Below are 18,203 nucleotides of genomic sequence, written 5' to 3'. Positions count from 1 at the left end.
TAGAAGGGAATCCGTCGATCAGGTCCTCACTCCTATTCTGTTAAATAACTTTACAATTTTGCCTAGCTCTTCCGTCTTACCCACCGCCAGTACACCCTTCAATTCGTCGACATTCTCATAGATATCTGCAATTCGCAGCTGTACTCTGTGAACTTCATATTTGGGGCATTGCAGTGCTATATGTACAATGTCCTCTAAAACATGACATTCATCGCAGAGCTGCGATTCGCTTCTTCCCATGAGGACATCAAATCTTTTGCCCATGGTGTGCCCTGTTCTTAGCCTCAGTAATAACTTAAGCTCATTCCTCGTCAAAGAAGACTCTACAAACCAGGGCACCTCTCGTGGTGTTGGTAGAATCGACTTACTCCATTTCCCCTTTTCTAATGATGCCCTATGGTGAAAATCTATCCACATACTATGGCACATTTTCTTTATAGCCTCATTCCAGTCCAGGTTTTCTGGTATCCACTGATATGGTACCCCTGAATGGCCGGCTACCTTTGCCAGATCATCTGCCCTTTCATTTCCCTCAATGCCCATGTGCGATGGGATCCATTGAAGGCATGGATCTCCTCCTCTATTTTTCTTGGCGTCGATCTGGTCAAGGATGTGGTATGCTATGGTTTTACTGTTATGTGAGCGAGTTGCTGCGGTAAGATGTTGTAAAGCGCTTTTGGAGTCTGTTAAAATGACAGCGGATTGCGCCGAGAAATCATCGCTTAAAGTGTATTTAATTGCTTCGTTTATCGCGATGAGTTCCGCCGTCATTATTGGTATTGCTGGGTTTAGCTTCCAGCTCTTGTTTATACCTACTTCTGGTATCACAAGAGCTGCTCCTGCTCTATTCTGGAAAATATAATATTATTATAACCAATAGAAAAAAATCTTTTTGAAAAAAGTAAGACACCCCCGCTGGAATCGAATCTACATCTCTCGGGTATCGCACCCACGCACATAGTCTACTATGCTAAAGGAGTCATACTTAATTACGACACATTTCAACTATTGACCTTTTTAATACTCATTGAAGCGCTTTTAAAAATATATTTTAAATCAAAGTAGGTATTACTTTAATTACTAACCGACGTCACGGATCACTCCAAGATTTTTTATTGTAACTTACTTGAACTTGATAATAATTTTTAATTTTTTTATTCAATGAATAATTCACATGATTTAAGAATGTAACATTCTAATTATTGAACATACATCATTTTGAAAACACTTCTGAGAAAATATGTAATAACCAATAGAATCAATCTTTTTGAAAAAAGTAGTAGGATCGAACCTGCATCTCTCGGGTATCGCGCCCACGCACATAGTTCACTATGATAAATGAGCCATACTTAATGACGACACATTTTTACTATTGACCTTTTTAATACTCAAATACGAAAACACCTCGAATATACCCACTAGAAAAAATCACATTTGAAAAAAATACGATGCTCGACGGGATTTGAACCCGTATCTCCATTGGTATCGCGCCAATATGCTTTAACCAATTAACCTACGAGCCACCTATTTGCCATAATTTAAACTACACCTTTACTTGCACACAATTTGTCGAATCTCCGTACGTGCTCTTATTAGGCGTGAGAGGAAAACACAATATGTATATATTATAATATTTAAGGTGGGCAATAAACATTATTTATTATGTTTTGCCTCACATCATAGGTATATTTAATTCACCTTCAATGCACGTTTCTACTACGCTGATGGAATTATTAATTGTTTATCTTTTATGCATATTTAAGGTCACTACGATTCAAATATTTCGTCGCGGGGAAAATTCTAAATTGCCATCATAAACAAGTAATAAAATATTTTGAAAATTTAAAAAATAATGTCAGAAAATTATTATGTCCAATATAATAATACTAATATTCACAAAAAATATAATTATACTTTATTGGTCAATGTTCAGTGTAGCTTGGCAACATAATTATGATAATTTAAATTATTTATGCATACAATAGTCAACTCATTTCGCAATTGGAACTGCAGTAAATAAACTTTACTTTTGTAAAATACCATCCCTCAAGTTATATAGGTATCAAATGTGATGGTACAGCTTCGGTGGTTGATAGCATGACCCCCACAAGGGGGAGGGTTGACAGCGCTCAAGCTTGGGGGGCCGGTATGGCGGGTCAACCAAATAAGTGAGATAAACACACATCACAAATAAAATCGACCCTAATAGTAAAAAAGTCGCCTGCGGAGCTAATTTACTTCAAATGTTGAATTTACTTTTAAAATATGTAGTTATGCTATGCAATTTTTTATGTCTGTCGATACTCGACAATTCGAAAATTCAAGTGGTGTATTAAAAAGATGCTAAAAATCGCTAAATACTATTTTTTCCCTCGAATACCATTTGGAAAGGTTAATATAGATCATCATACTGCCTTTAATCTTATTGATAGGTAGGGGGGGGGGGCTACCAAAGATCCTGGCCTAAGGGCCCGCTTCAAGGTGTGGGGGCCATGATTGAGAGTGCCAAACTATATTTAAACATGAACCGTTAAGTTCCATAAATAATACAAGGGAATCGAATTGTATTTGAATTGCAAAACGTAGATACAACCGTCAGGAATCGTTTTGCATTTTTAACCCATTTATGGTGAAATTGTGGGTTGACTGTTTTTTGCATAAATATATCCAAGTAGTACTGATTCAACTTATGTATAAAAAAACGGGAATGACAATGAGTATGACTCGAAGCCAGTGTTGCCATATTTTTCTATGCTGATTATAGTAGGTACAACGGCGTTAAAATTATAGTATTTCTGTAAAAAATATAGTACAGGAACATTTTTCGGCTCGAATCCTTTAAAATTATAGTATTTTGACATATTTGGCGTAAAATTATAGTATTTCACATTTTTTGCAGAATCAAAATTATAGTATTGTACTATAATTATAGTACGGTTGGCAACACTGCTCGAAGCTAACATTTTTTCGGCACAAATTTAAAAATAAATTATTATTATAAAAGTTGCAATGTTGGGCGAGGACGAAGTGTTCGAAAAATAAAATGAAGCCGAATTCGTTTAACCTGCCAGAATTTTCTTGTACTAACAGATTTTACTATTTTGTTTAAAAATAGATAAATACAGATTAAACTAATGGAATTTTTTTAAATCAGCTCAGTGAAACATCAAAACTTTTTTTGTGTATCGAAATATAATCTGTAAGACGTATAAAATAATTGTACCTAATACCACACGGTTGAAATTAATATGTTATATTAATTATTATGTACCAACTCATTATGCATAAATATATATTTTTATTTTTGTTTTTATCATCATATAATCGGTACCTATGCCCGACGTGTGGATCGGGGGACTTGACCGGGAATTTGATGACGTTAACGCATAGTCGATACAGTTCAATCAAAAATCATATCCGAGGTACTTAATTTGTTCAAAATGTAGAATGTTCAAACATTTTATATCGTCATGAAGGCGACCATGCACAAAGCGGGGGTGGAGACGTGGTTACTCAAACCATGTAGAAGAAGAACAGAACCATCTGGCATTCCGACCACGACAAATTCATGGTGTTAGTGTCATATTTTGAAAGTAACAATAAGAACACCTAAATTAGTCGCCTGCACTGTCAGAAAAATCTGACAACATTCTACCTACCTATATGGTTTTTGTCCCCTTTAATAACTAAAACTTTATTTATCCGAATAGCGCTATTTTGTATAATATGCCACGCCAAGGTGGTATCAGTAGGTATAAGCTATATTATTTTCAAACCATATAAATAATTGTTTTTTTTTACGTTGTGGTAAATATTGATATTAATATTAACTGCATAGGTAGGTAAGTAGGATGAAAATTGATTGAACAAAATTATACAATTTCAATTTGTTATGTTTCAAGGTTACAATTATTACACCAATCAGTCCCATGCTTCGTAATAATTTAATTAGTAGGTCAAGGTTGACTTTATTGAAAAAAAAATATGAATAGAAAAAACAATACACACCAAATGTTTTATGTGTTATCATATAAGATACCTAACTAAAATGGATATTTACGTCAAGTAATGCGCGACAATTTGTTGTGAAATATTCGGTTTAACGAGAAATAAAAATATTATTTCAGTTCTACATAAATTTCTAAATCTTTATTATTTCTTCAAAGTGCGATGCTAGTTGTCTTCTTACTAATATCACTTACGATTACAGACCAATAGTTAATACTATTTAAAGGTTTTATTAGTTTATCATGATGTAATTTTATTACTTATGGATGAAATAAATAACTAATACGTACAATACTTACATTTGTATTATTTTTTTACAGCTCAAAGTAAACGTTGAATACCTATATCATGTCCTCGCCAATGGTGTTTCGATAAAGGTTATAGACATGTAGCAATATACCACTCAGCATTAAATGTGTGATACACTTTAATATGTATGTTTTGTAGTAAAAACAAAACAGTATAGCGATAGTATTCGTCAGCATTTCCTCAATCATAACTAAATCTGTAGGGTCTGTTAAGATTGGTAATTGCAATAATATATCTTGTAATGTATGTACTGCATTTGTATAAATTGGAAGGACAATGCATGACTCCTGACTAAACTCATCGAGTCCATCACGAGACGCACTACTAGCACATTCACTTGATATAGTTATCTAGTACTCCGGTCGAATCAAGTCTCTCAGTTCATTAACATAATAATTAATCTCTTCATCGCATCGATCTCATAAGTACATCATTGCCCGCGATTATAATCTTACGTTAACATCCTTATTATTGTATGAAGTGTATTCTTGTAACGATCAATAAACTCTCCTCCAAATAATGCAAGCAACAACGACCTTCTATCTCCTCCACCTCATCTACTTACAAAGAACAAAAAGTTAGAGCGAATTACGAGCAAATAATTCTCGTAAAAAGTTTTATAGGTATTACAATCCTGCCACTTCATCGAAGTACGTATATTTCCAGCTATTCTTTCTGTCTCCCGCAAATATTGTAATTATTATTGATAAACTTAATGCAATAGAAACCCAAAATCATTACAAGATAATAAATTCATACAATGCTTATTTTTAACCTTTAACTTTTTAACTACCTGTATCAAAATTATATTAGTAAGGTTGGGATGTCGCAAGATTCTGCAAAATATTTCAAGGTTTCTTCCAACCAAAAATGGTTAGGATTTACTCGCTTACGTACTAATAACCGCCACAGGCAATTGTATGCTTTCATTTCTTTTATTTTGTTAACTGTCAATTCATGGTGGAACTGCATTGTATTGTTGTTTTAATTTAATTAAACGCAATTTTTTTGTAGTACTTATTCCACTTTTAATCAATAAATTAGGACCGGTTTCGTCCGCCTCAGAGGGACATTTTCAACTGAATACATTTTTTTTTATAAAACAATATTTATCAAACAAAATCGAAAGCGACATAAATAATATAACGAGGCGGACGAAACCCATCCTAATTTATTGATTAAAAGTGGAATAAGTACCTACTACAAAAAAATTGCGTTTTATTAAATTAAAACAACAATAATTGTATGCTTGTTAAAGAAACGCCAAAACTTTCCAATCAATTTCAATTCGATCGCTTGATCCAAACATCATAAATATCTATCAATCTATCTATATTTAAAACTGACTTAAATGCCACGCCTTTATATTTACTGTATTAACGTTATATGCAATCATATACGAATCTTTTTATACCTATTAATCGGTAAACATAATAATTATGTGCCTAGATAATAAATACTAATAATAGATAATAATCCGTATTCTAAGATTTCTTGATAATAATACAAGATAACGCAATCGTCACTGTAATATATAATATATTACTGATTACTTTTTTAAAAAACTATATTTTTCTTTACATATAGGTATCACAATGAACTTTGACACTGTTAATTTTTCACAATATACACAAGGTGTTATATGTATGAGTGTTTGATTAAATAATGGATAAAACAGAACATATTAAATAATAATAATTAATTATCATTCTCCACGTTAGTACCAAAACTGTATGTACGTCCGAATTCGACCAAAAACGACTCTGCACTGAGTTGATTACTCTGGCTTTTGCTTCCGTGATGAAATAAAATTAAATTCTATTGAAAACTATGGTTGATTGTTAGATATTAGTTGCAATGACGGAAATTTTCACGATCACAGACTTGTTATGTAAATAAAAATAATGAAGGTTGGCAATTTTGAGATCACTTTGTTTTAATGGTTTATAAGTTACGGGATTGAGAAGCCTATAAATAATCTTGGAATGAGATTTTTTATGTTTCTGTTATCGATTAAAGAGATGCTAAGTATTTAAAGAAGACGTTTATATCATACATTAAGGTGAATGCTATTTATACTAGAAGCACATGGAAACAGAATACGAATTTTTCAATGTTAACGGTTTATTGATTAATTTACATTTTAAGAATCGATGTTTCTTTTTTAAAATAAAAACAAAATACATACATACAACTATGAATTATTCAAACAAAATTATAAATAAGTTTTTAAGCTACATTTTAATGATAAATATAATCATAAAATACTATGTAATAAATGACCAGGGAAAACAAAAATCAAAAACAAAAATGAGGTGGGTTGTCTTCTAGGTTAGGTTAGGTTGAATTCTCGAGTGTGGATAAATATGGGATAAACATTAAGGATTGCAATACCGGTATTTTAAAGCCGATATTCTATTATTTATCGATACCGAAATACCGGATTCAAAAATCTGAAATACCGGTATTTTCAGTATTAAGAAAGCATACACGTTTATGTTTTCGAAAATGAGTTAATGTTATTTTTTCATTATTTACTACTATATTGTATAAATATATTTTTATGCAGCCAAAACGCAAATATTATTGACTGAAACCAACAAAAGTTACATAATATTAAAACAAAATCCCTCAAATATTATACTGCCCTTCCAAGGAAGAAGGCAGTAACTCGCAAAATTTGTGATATTGAGTTATGAATGCCATCCGTTAGGAAATTTTGAAAGCCATATATTCTGTTCACTTTAAAATCAGTATTATCACTAAAATACCATTAAAATCCTTAGTGAAAAATAGACATCTTCTAAAATAATACAGTAAGGCAGTAATTGCGTCCATTCATTGCACTTACTGCTTTTTATTATTACTTTGTTTATATTTTAACATCGTACTAATAAAAATTTATTCACCATATCGTTTTTATGTTCTCTCAATATTTTTATTCTATGGTATGGAAGTATGGATGCTAAACCACGAGATGTCACGGAAATTTGAAGCTTTCGAGATGTGGCTGTATAAACGCATCCTGAATGTTCCTTGGGGTGACAATAATGTTGAAGTTTTCAATCGAAAGGGAAAGGACTGAGAAGTTCTGCGTGGTATCAAAACTAGAAAACTAATAAGTAATACCTCGGCCACATTATGAGAGAACAAAAGTACAGCATTCCCCAAGGAAAGATTAATGGTAAGTGTAGCAGTGGACGACGCTGCATGTCATGTCTTAATAACCTCTGTAGTTAGTACGAGTGCAGCTCCACTGAACTCTTCCGGGTTCCAGATAAAAGACTAAGATCGCCCTGATGGTGGCCGACCTCCGCTAGGGGTGGCATGATAAAAAGAAGAAAGTTTGTCACGTAAACAAAACGTGTATTCAATATTGGTTTGAGAACATTCACCTCATTTATGTTATTTTTGCAGTTATTCTTCTTTAGGCGCGTTTAGGAAACAGATCAGAGTGTATTTTCATGGGCACGTTTGAATCGATTATAACCCCTGTATGATAAAGATGAGTTTTGGTCCAATACAATAAATAAATTACAATTACCATATGCTATATCCCTTTATAGGGCAAAGGTCGAAAACGGTTTATTCATCGACCACCTCATTTATGAGCTATAAGTCATACACTAAATATGGAAATATCAACCTTAGTGCTTCAAGACGTTGTCGAGAACGTTCTCTGGTTACGAAATAAGCCATCTAATATGAAGTGTACGTCAATCGCTCGCAAACCATTATTTCAACGATTGGTCGATGTATCAGCCATTGCGCGTTTGCGGTCGCGACTCGACGAATTCGCGAGTGACACTTGACTTTGCAAGTCATTTTCTTCCCATTTATATTATGTTTTGTGAAAAAGAGTATGTACATAATTATTTAATATGCATTTATTTACCGATTTACGTTATATTTTTCACAAGTATATTATGAAAGAGTACTTGTTTCATCATTCTATTGCCAAGCGGGAAGTACATAGCCTCAAATTTGCAAATCGCACGGCTAACTTCTAGAATTATTTTAAACATAAAAAAGCGGCTTAGGCAGTTGTGCATAGTTATATTTTATTGTGAATATAGTATACTATCATAAATATATTTTATTTTTACTCAGAATATTTGGGATCGGAAAAGTTCTCAAAATATCCGATAAGAAATGGTGTTTTTTTGTTAATTGTGACATCAATTGAATGCTAAAGTACTTAATTACTATCAAAATCGCAACTTTCATGGGGTTGTATTGTATTATATTTGACTGTAGAAGTAACATCATCATCATCAGCCGGGGTCTATCCACTGCTGGATGAAGGCCTCCCCTATCATACTCAATTTTTCGCGGTCATTTCGTAATATGGTAATGTTGTATGTCGGTAGGTACTGTTACGATAATATGTTTTATTTTTTTTTAGTTCATTATGAGTAAATCCAAGAAAAAGAGCTGTCGATGTACTTCTAGTACGGCTAGAGAGCCAAAACGCATATCTTATTTTTGTAAGCAATGTATTGTACCGCGTTGCATACTATGTTTTGAAAAGTATTATGTAAATAATAAAAAAAATTAAAATTGAATTGTAACTTTTCTTATGACTAAATAAATAATATTTACAACCATTATTTATTTGTTTTATTTGAAAAAAATATATTATAAAATCAAAAAAAAAAAACACCTGAATGGGCACTGGTTGATAAAAAAACCACCATAAATTATAGTTTTTCCAAATTTCTGATAGATATTTTTTATTTTTATATTGAAATTGTTTTAAGATATGAATTATCTGATGCAAAATGGTGGAGATCGGTTTGAAATGGAGAAAAAAATGCTTTGCCCTATAAAGGATTAAGTGACACAGATAGATCAACCTAATCCACTATAATATTAATAGACTCAGGTAACGGCTTATTTTGTTTTGCTACGACAAAGAAGTATAACTTCTAACGCTCGTACATAAGGACACACCGATTTTTTTATAGCCTGACCGTCATTATAATATCGTAAAACAAACCCGATTTCAAAGCCTAGGTTCATGAGGAGTGGCTTTTGAATTTCTATCATATTAATCTGTTATAACAAGAAGATACCTACTTACTAATTTAATAACGAACTTACTGACTAAATTTAATAACGAACTGAAAAGTAATGTAAGTTTATCCTATACATTAATAATTAACATTGAAATTAGATAATATATAGGAAATGTATCTAAGTACCTTAATAATATTCTAGTGACGTTTGAAAATATAATATATAGGTGGATACATTATAGAATTGTTGATTTTTACAAATGCATTGCAAACATTAAATTCGTTTTCCTAAAAGTAAATGTGATTCTTAATAACGTAAATACCGTTATTTTTTATATTTAAAACCGGTATTTTGGTATCGATAAATTCTGGAATACCGATTTTGAAATACCGGTATTGCAATCCCTAAGTATGTGTCGACGAAGATTTGGGAATAGAGAAGAGTCGAAAGAAATAGGGGAGGCTTTCTTATTTACCTATCTGGACTATGGACCCTGGTAATGATAACTGATATTTAATTTTTGTTTTTTTGCAGAAATTCCATTAAGCATTCCTAACGTAATAACTGAGGATAAATGTAATAATAATTCAAGCTGGCTGGCAACACTCGAAGCTGAAGAGAAAAACAGATGCACGATTATAATATGATTAGGTATACATGATGTGTGAGCAATCACTAATGTTGGGTAACTCTAAACATACCAGTAGCCATATGGCTTTATAAATCTAAAGATAACACTCTCCTATTTATCTAAGCTTAGCCAGATTTTCTTCGAGGTACGATTACGACCATATACTTACCAATTCATTTATTTTTATTATTTATAAAATCTATCGTACTATCAAAGTTAAATATTATATTAAAAAAAACAGTATGCATATTTTTACACCACGTTCACTCGGTCGGAGCATATCGGCATTAGAAATTTAGTGGTAGGATGAACATTTATATGGTTAATATGAGTATTATTTTACATTAATGTGATATATTATATTTTGTAGTTGTGATCCTTATCGTCACAACTACAAAATAAAGGGAGAGAAAGCTGACCAATAAATGGGATTTAGAGTATAAAGAGCTGAGCATGAGATAAAGGCAAGAGCCATGGGTTGCGTGCATCCTTTTCAAGCTGAACAAAAATTACTTCCGTAACCTCGCAACTGACAACTGTAAAAAATTAAATTAGAAATACAAAAAAGGAATTGCACGGCTGAAGGCACGTGCAATCTATGATTAAAAGATGTAGTTAATAAAGTCCTGGACGCCACACGGTCTCGATACCGTGAAAGATTATAATTATATTACAGTGTGGAATAAAGGGGAAATAATAAATGAAAGAGCAATTTATGTACTTGACCGAACTATATTATAGCGAAAACAAGAATATTACATTAAAAGGTTATAAAGGAAATACTATAATAACGGCAAGCAGCTAAGTTTTAAAAGAAACATTGGAAGATAAGTGAATCAAATAATAATAGTTTTACAATACCAAACTTGGAACGAACACAGAGGCCTCAAGCACTGCGGCTGCAATCGTGCTGCTTTAAGTGACGTCCATTATAAATGTTGGTAAAACCAAAGCAGAGCACGACTATCCTGTATGACAGACCGAATCAAAAAGCCCTGTTGCTACTTTCACACCTCGCGACGTCCGCTGCGGCCGGAAATTCTATCAGCGACATCTGTGGAATCGCGAACGCTCCATGACTTGACCATAAATATTCGACGGGGTTGCCAGAGTATGAATGTTGGTTATGGTCATTTTGAACATAACAAATGTTTTTGAAATGATTTACAAAGTGTTTTCTAATTCTACGATATTTCAATGGATATTTATATGTATATATGCATGGCCCCCACAACGGGGGCTGACAGGGCTCCAGCTTGGGGTCCGGGCTCTGGATTGGCCCGGCGTGGTGAGTCGACCGGATAAGTGAGATAAACACAAATCACAAATTGACCCTAATAGTAAAAAAAGTCGCATGCGGAGCAAATTTACTTCAAATGTCAATGTGGATTATTGTTTTAAAACATGTAGTTATTTGATTTTTGTAGTTTTTGATGTGTGTCGATACTCGACAATTCAATAATTCAAGTGAATGTATTAAAAAAAATAATAAACTTTCTCTAATAGTAAAAAAAGTCGCCTGGTCGGCGATATTTTCCATCAATAATGGTATTTTTATGATTATAATTATAAAACATTGAAATCGTGTCCACCATCGTGGTATTTTATGAGATACTTATTGCAAAATTGCAAGATAAATAAAATCATAAGATACATGTATAAGTACACTAAAATATAATCAAAACAGATGATAGCTTTGCTGTCATTTTGGAATTTAGAGGCTTCTGAGTTTATCGTGGCAAATTTTATGTTTCTATGCAAAAGTGTACCTACATTTTGTTGGATTTTTTGAGCTATGCCGCCGGACTATTTCTTTAAATTTGGAACACCAGTTAAACACGTTTACACCGTCAAGTTCATTGCAAGTACCTAGTCATGGTCAATGTAATATTGGATTTCATCAGCTGTCTGGACGTAACTACTACTGAGTGGTAAGTTGCTCAAGTTTAGCTTTTTCTGTAGAGACACAACCTTGCACAACATAAAATCATAACATCATGAGTCATTTAGTATAATAATCAATTATTGCATAATCAATAAACATTTTACGACATATTGTAACATACCTACTTAACATTAGTCATAATCATAATACTCATAATAATCTTTGGCAACACTGGTATTATTTATTTAAAAGTTTTTGTGTTTTGGACGTACCTATATTGACCTCGATGATACAAACAGGCATATCAGTGGGTCTATTCTATAGTTATCGACCGCTAAAGTGATAAAGTGATAAATATTATCAAACTTAGGGTAGGTTTGTATCAAAATATTAGCACGTATTGTAACAATTACACGAAGTTCGTTTTTATTGTTGCAATAAGTGCTATATTTTAACAGAACCTATCTTGCTGCTGTTAAAATATCGCACTTATTGCAACAATAAAAATCAACTTCGTGTAATTGTTACAATAAGTGCTAATATTTTGATACAAACCTACCCTAAGTTTGATACTATTTATCACTTTAGTGTTCGATAAGTATAGAATAGACCCACAGGTTTTATTTTGTAAACAATATTATTCAATTCAATTAGTGCAGTAATCGTCGCACTAACTGTCAAAGTTCAAGGTCATTTAACATTTTTCGGGAGACACCATATGTTTTTTTTTTCTTCACGGGATAACTCACCCAATAGCAATTATTGCTCATGTATCTCAAAATCTTAAAATAAATAAGTTGTAATTTATAATTTAAAAATAATTGTCACGAAGATAAAAATAATGATGCACTGCTATCAAAAGCAATCCTCATCACTGGCACTCAAATTGAGGATCTTAACAACTAGGTACGTCTATTCGTACAACACAATATGTCAATATTGACGGTGGTATATCTGAGGTGATTTCTCGCAGCACGAAACTGACAAAGCATGTTTGGGCGCCTCTATACTCCTTAGCAGACCTGGGCAAACTTTTTGGATGAAGGGCCACATCCAAGGTTCGAAATGGACCGGAGCGCCGTTCCGGTTCGTGAAAATCTGCAAAATTATCGCTACGTCTCGTGGAAAAAATAATTTGACCGTCTGAGCTAGATAGGTCGGAAAACGAAAAAATCTAACGCTTTTATTAATAAATACCCGAGTTTTCCGAGCGCTCCGGTGCGTTAACTTTTCCATTTCGAGTGCTGCCCATATTAGGAATACAAAATGAACGGCAGGCCGCAAGTAAGAAAGTAAGCATGAAAAGGAATTTCAACTTAAAAAAAAATATTCTCTAATAGCCAAAACTTTCATGAGAAGAATGAAACTGTTTTACATTTTCATTCATACGCGTGACGAACAAAACATAATTTGTCATAAAAATTCAACATGCGTCCATTTAATGTTATGTTTATTGTTATTTAAGAAATAGTAATAATATATTCTGTTTTGTTTGTTATACTTATTTGTTTAATATACATGTTTTGTTTTTAGAGTAAATACGTAACGTTTTTTAGTCATCTTTACACAATTTAAGAATTAATTCCTCCAACGCCATCACAAAACAAATTGACGTGCTCACAGGTCGACTATCGCTCTCCGACTGGCAACGCATGCGAAATTACGTCCTACCTATTGCTGAAAATTATTTGCCGTTTCACTGAAGTATGCTCAATGAAACTGTTTTACATTTTTCAACATATTTAGCTAGCGGGCCCCCACAGAAAGATTGCCCAGGCTTGTATCTTAAGTATAAAGTGTTCAACCAACGTGTGTTACTAGTGCTCACGGCAGCGTGTAATACATGGATTCTTAATGTTAGAAAAATATAAATATTACGAGTAGCGCGACGTGGCATTGTTGCACCAAACAAATCAATAGATACGGAAGCAGACATGAGTATGCGATGTTATAGAGGTCGTTAAGCAGATGAAATGTTATTGGAATGGGCATCTTGCTCGGCGAGTCGACAATCGCTGGACAAAATCGTCATACATTCATATACAAGGGGTACTCCACAGAAATTCCCTAAAATCGGCTGGATAGATAAACGGCTCATATAGTGAAAGCGAAGAACTAGGGACCGGGAAGAGTGGAGGCTTTTATCCAGCCGTGGATCGACCCCGTCTGATGATGCATTTAAAAATCCTTCCCCGAATGAATAAACTCAGTTAAAAAATATTTTAGGATTCCTAGAATTAAATTGAAATATTAACCGAAATAACACATTAATTAAAGCCCTAATTTCATTCCCACTTCTCACGATTTTCCCATTAAAATTCACACTCCCTCCACTCTAATATTGGATTAAATTTTCATCGACTATCCCCTTTCACGTCACCATATTGATAAAAATTAATTATTATTACAACGTCCGATCTCATATTTAAAGCTCACAATGTAAGTGAAGCACATGTTGTTGAAGTATATTATATATTTTTTTTATATACTTTTTTATATACCGTTTTATTACTTGTATCGTATCGATTCAAAAAAATCGATTTTATTGCAAGAATCGAACATCCCTACTTTTTGACAATGCGCTCTGCAATTAATGGTCACATTCGTCATCTCACCCGCATGTCTACGTCCAACGGATGACATAAGTCTGCCCAGTGACGTCTCTAGACAAAATGCCGCCCCTAGGCAGTGCCAAAATGCAGCCCCATTTTTTATACTTATAGTATTTTACCACGTTTTCTTAGCTCGCATTCTTGTTTGTCCGGTGGTTGTTTATCCAGTACAAATCTTGCAATCGATTTTCCGACTAGCTAGATATTTAAAACTTTTAGTATATATCAGAACACGATGCCAATGCATTCTTTTAATACTTTTAGCCATCTTTAAGTAGAATTGAATTCATTTTCAGTCAATTCTGTTTTTTATTAAAAGTTATTTCGGAAGAAATCTGTAATCCAATCACTATTATTGTGTTGCTAAAGTGGTGGTCCTAGCAACTAAATTATTAATTTATATACGTGCGTTACTATGGAAATCAAAATGAAATTTCAGTATTCTATATTTGTTTGTTGCAAAATAGCAAAAAAATGATTTGTTGACAATTGCATTATTTGTGCTAAATTATTAATACATAGAATTGTCAAGTTTATATAATTCAACAGAAAATTTAAAAACGTGGTATATAAAAAGTTCTTTTTATCTTGTTATTATTTTATCATCCTTTCATGGTTCCAATATCATACTTTTAATCATATTAATTATACCAATTAATAGTCTCAAAACTCAACCATTAAAATAAAAATAAACTTTCCTGGCCTTTTTTGTTGCAAAGTCAGTAACTATACTTATCATCCAAATCTAATTTAAATGCCATCTGAGACATATTTAAAAATACACCTGATAACTTACGAGTAACTGGCAAAAATCTTTGGATAACTTTAGGGAAGTATAATGGTACCTAACTGTAATTTAAATATAATTCGCAAATCTGCTCGTGTCACTTCTGGTCACCAATAACGTGACGTCCAAAATAAACGGAAGTAAACTAGACATTGCGAAACCGACTAAAATACAGTCCTGTTAAACCTTTTACGTTAATTATTAAGGCGATACTTCAGTGAAACGGCAAATAATTTTCAACTATAGGCGCGACGAAATTTTGGGCTCGCTGGCAGTCTGAGAGCGAACGTCGTGGTGTCAATACGTCATTTTGTTTTGTGATGGCGACGGGGGGATTAATTCTTAAATCGTGTAAAGATGACTAAAAACGTTACCCATTTACTTTAAAAAGAAAACATGTCAATGAATATATTATTATTGTTACTAATAGAACATTAAATGGACGCATGTTGGATTTATATGACAAATTATATTTCGGTTGGCATGCGTCATTATTTGCACCCGCAATCCGCGCATCGTCTAGCCACGATCTGTTTAGACCATGCCTCAACTGAGGTATGCCCTTAATACATATTGCTTCCAATCAGTGGGCTGATTTTTTTAATGGAAAGATATATCCGTTATTACTAAGTTTATATTGTACACATTTCTATATATACCTAATGGTTCTCCTCGATTTTCCGCCCTTCGAGTAACTGCCGCCCCCAAGCAACGCTCAATCTGCCTACCCCACGGGATGTCACTGAGTCTGCATATTTCTTCTTAAACCACACTGCCAAAAATTTACTGAAATCATCCCCTAAGAACAATACTACACAAGTTCATAATCGAGATACTATAAAAGAAAATATTAGCTCAATTTTCTTTCATACTTGTGGGTGGATGCACTGTGAACTATACCAGTTCATTCGCTGAAGATAAAAAAAGTTGGATGACCAAATGCACTGGAATATCAGTTTAGAGACACGTATTATTTGTTCGCTAATTTTATGATGTCAAGTACCAATATCATTAATTACTTTCCTTAGAAAAACAAATGTTTCGCATGTTTAATTGTGGCTACGATAAACTGTCCATTATCATCACATGGCAGTGGAGTAACTAGACTTGCCGGACTGCCCATTATAACATCATATTATCAACGATGATCAAAAATACCTTATTTTATCAGAAAAGGTCTAAAATTATCAAGGGTCTCTATAGTGAGGCCGCAGCGTGAAACTGTGAATTTTAGTCGTAGTGCAATATGGTTAACTATTTGTAGAACATTAGGTTTTTTCCCATATTAAAAAATGGTAACGCATTAATTAATATGAACGAAATATGCAATCGAAAATCTTCATTTCTTACGAACAAATTACCGCATTAAGTTCGAACTTGTACTACCATCAGAACTCGCAATTTACTGAATTATAAAAGTGATTTCAGATTCAGTTATGGCAACTTCACACTTTTTCGCTCTAAGATTTACTTGAGCTGCGTCTGCTGCACTGATGCAAGTATTTTTGTATAAAATGGACCATCATTATTCAGAATATTTAGATAAACACTCACAAAAAAACAAAGGTTACATGGATTCATGCCTTACCGGTTCCACCGTGACTTGTTGTATGACTAATTCAGTGGTTTTGTTTGTTTTCTAATGTATTTTTCTTTTTTGTGCAAAGTGTAATTATTTTTTTACTATCGCCATATGACTAGGTATATTATAGTGATCTATAAGAATAAATGCATCATTTAACTCTTAGCCAGATAGATTACTTAAATTTTCAATAATATATTGTTTGTAATTTGAAATAAGTAAGCTATACATTTGCAAAATGCAAATCTGTGGCTATATTAATTATGTTAAACTTTTCGCGCTTCCCTTTGCAACACTCCGCGCCTCCCAGTTTGGAAATCGCTGGTCTATGCATTAACTATTTGTCGAAAATGAGGTTTTCCCCATATTAAAAAATGATAACGCATTAATTAATATGAACGAAATATGCAATCAAAAATCTTTATTTCTTACGAACAGATTACCGCATTAAGTTCTAAAATAAGTAATAACTTGCGCTACCACCAGAGCTCGCAATTTACTGAATAATAAAAGTGATTTCAGATTCAGTTATAGCAACTTCACACTTTTTTGCTCTTAAGATTTACTTGAGCTGCGGCTGCTGCACTGATGCAAGCACAGTATTTTTTATAAAATGGACCATCATTATTCAGAATATTTAGATAAACACTCACAAAAAATTAAAGGTTGGATGAATTGATGATGATGATGATTTGTTTTATAATGTATTTTTCTTTTTTGTGCAAAGTTTTTTTTTTTTACTATCGCCATATATGACTAGGTATATTAATTATAATAATCTATAAGAATAAATGTATCATTTAACTCTTAGCCAGATAGATTACTTAAATTTTCAATAATATATTGTTTGTAATTTGAAATAAGTAATATTTTAAACGTCTAATAAGTTAGTAATTAAATATGAAAATGTCCTTTAATTTTTATAGTCATAGCTTTTTAGAATTGTCCCATTTTTTAAATGTTGGAGTTATTCAATATAAATTTAATCTTAGAAAATGTTACTACGCCACTGTATAAAGTATGAAGCATTTTAATTACATCAGTGCTCCGCAACGAATGAACTGCGAGACGTTTTCTGGCACAAAATTTTTCGGTAGATTTTTTTTTTGACCTGTAGTACCTACATTGGTAGATTGTGTTATAAACAGTATTTCTAACAATATAATGGATCATTTTAACTTTTATTGTTGTGCATAATATCATATGTTTGGATTTTATACAAAACCCGTCTAATTTTAACCGGGCTTTTTGTAAAAACCTCGGAAATGTTATTTTTTTAAAAACCTTTTAGATAAATTTCTCATTGTAATAAGGAAGAGTAAGTAAAAACTGCAATCAACATGTATTTACAATAAACAAACATAATTATA

General features: G+C 32.7%; 1 protein-coding gene across 15 annotated transcripts in view; it reads right to left on the bottom strand.

The window, feature by feature from the left end:
• LOC147071619 (putative cytochrome P450 6a14) overlaps positions 1–6,087 on the bottom strand; it is a 64,127-nt gene extending 58,040 nt beyond the window's left edge. For 10 of the 15 annotated variants that reach the window (XM_085948280.1, XM_085948293.1, XM_085948285.1 and 7 more), the window contains exon 1: positions 6,042–6,087. The gene's annotated coding sequence lies outside the window, so the exon portion shown is untranslated. Of the gene's footprint in view, positions 1–5,898 lie in introns of all 15 variants that reach the window. The other 5 variants (XM_085948284.1, XM_085948292.1, XM_085948289.1 and 2 more) reach the window with 1 other exon arrangement.
• Between the last annotated feature and the right edge of the window lie 12,116 nt (positions 6,088–18,203).

The sequence above is a fragment of the Rhyacophila brunnea genome, unplaced genomic scaffold, assembly GCF_057557595.1.
Source record: "Rhyacophila brunnea isolate RB1 unplaced genomic scaffold, BYU_Rbru_1.0 scaffold_20, whole genome shotgun sequence".
NCBI lineage: Eukaryota > Metazoa > Arthropoda > Insecta > Trichoptera > Rhyacophilidae > Rhyacophila > Rhyacophila brunnea.
Note: the sequence above shows the minus strand (reverse complement) of the source record. Positions and strands in the feature narration are given on the sequence as shown.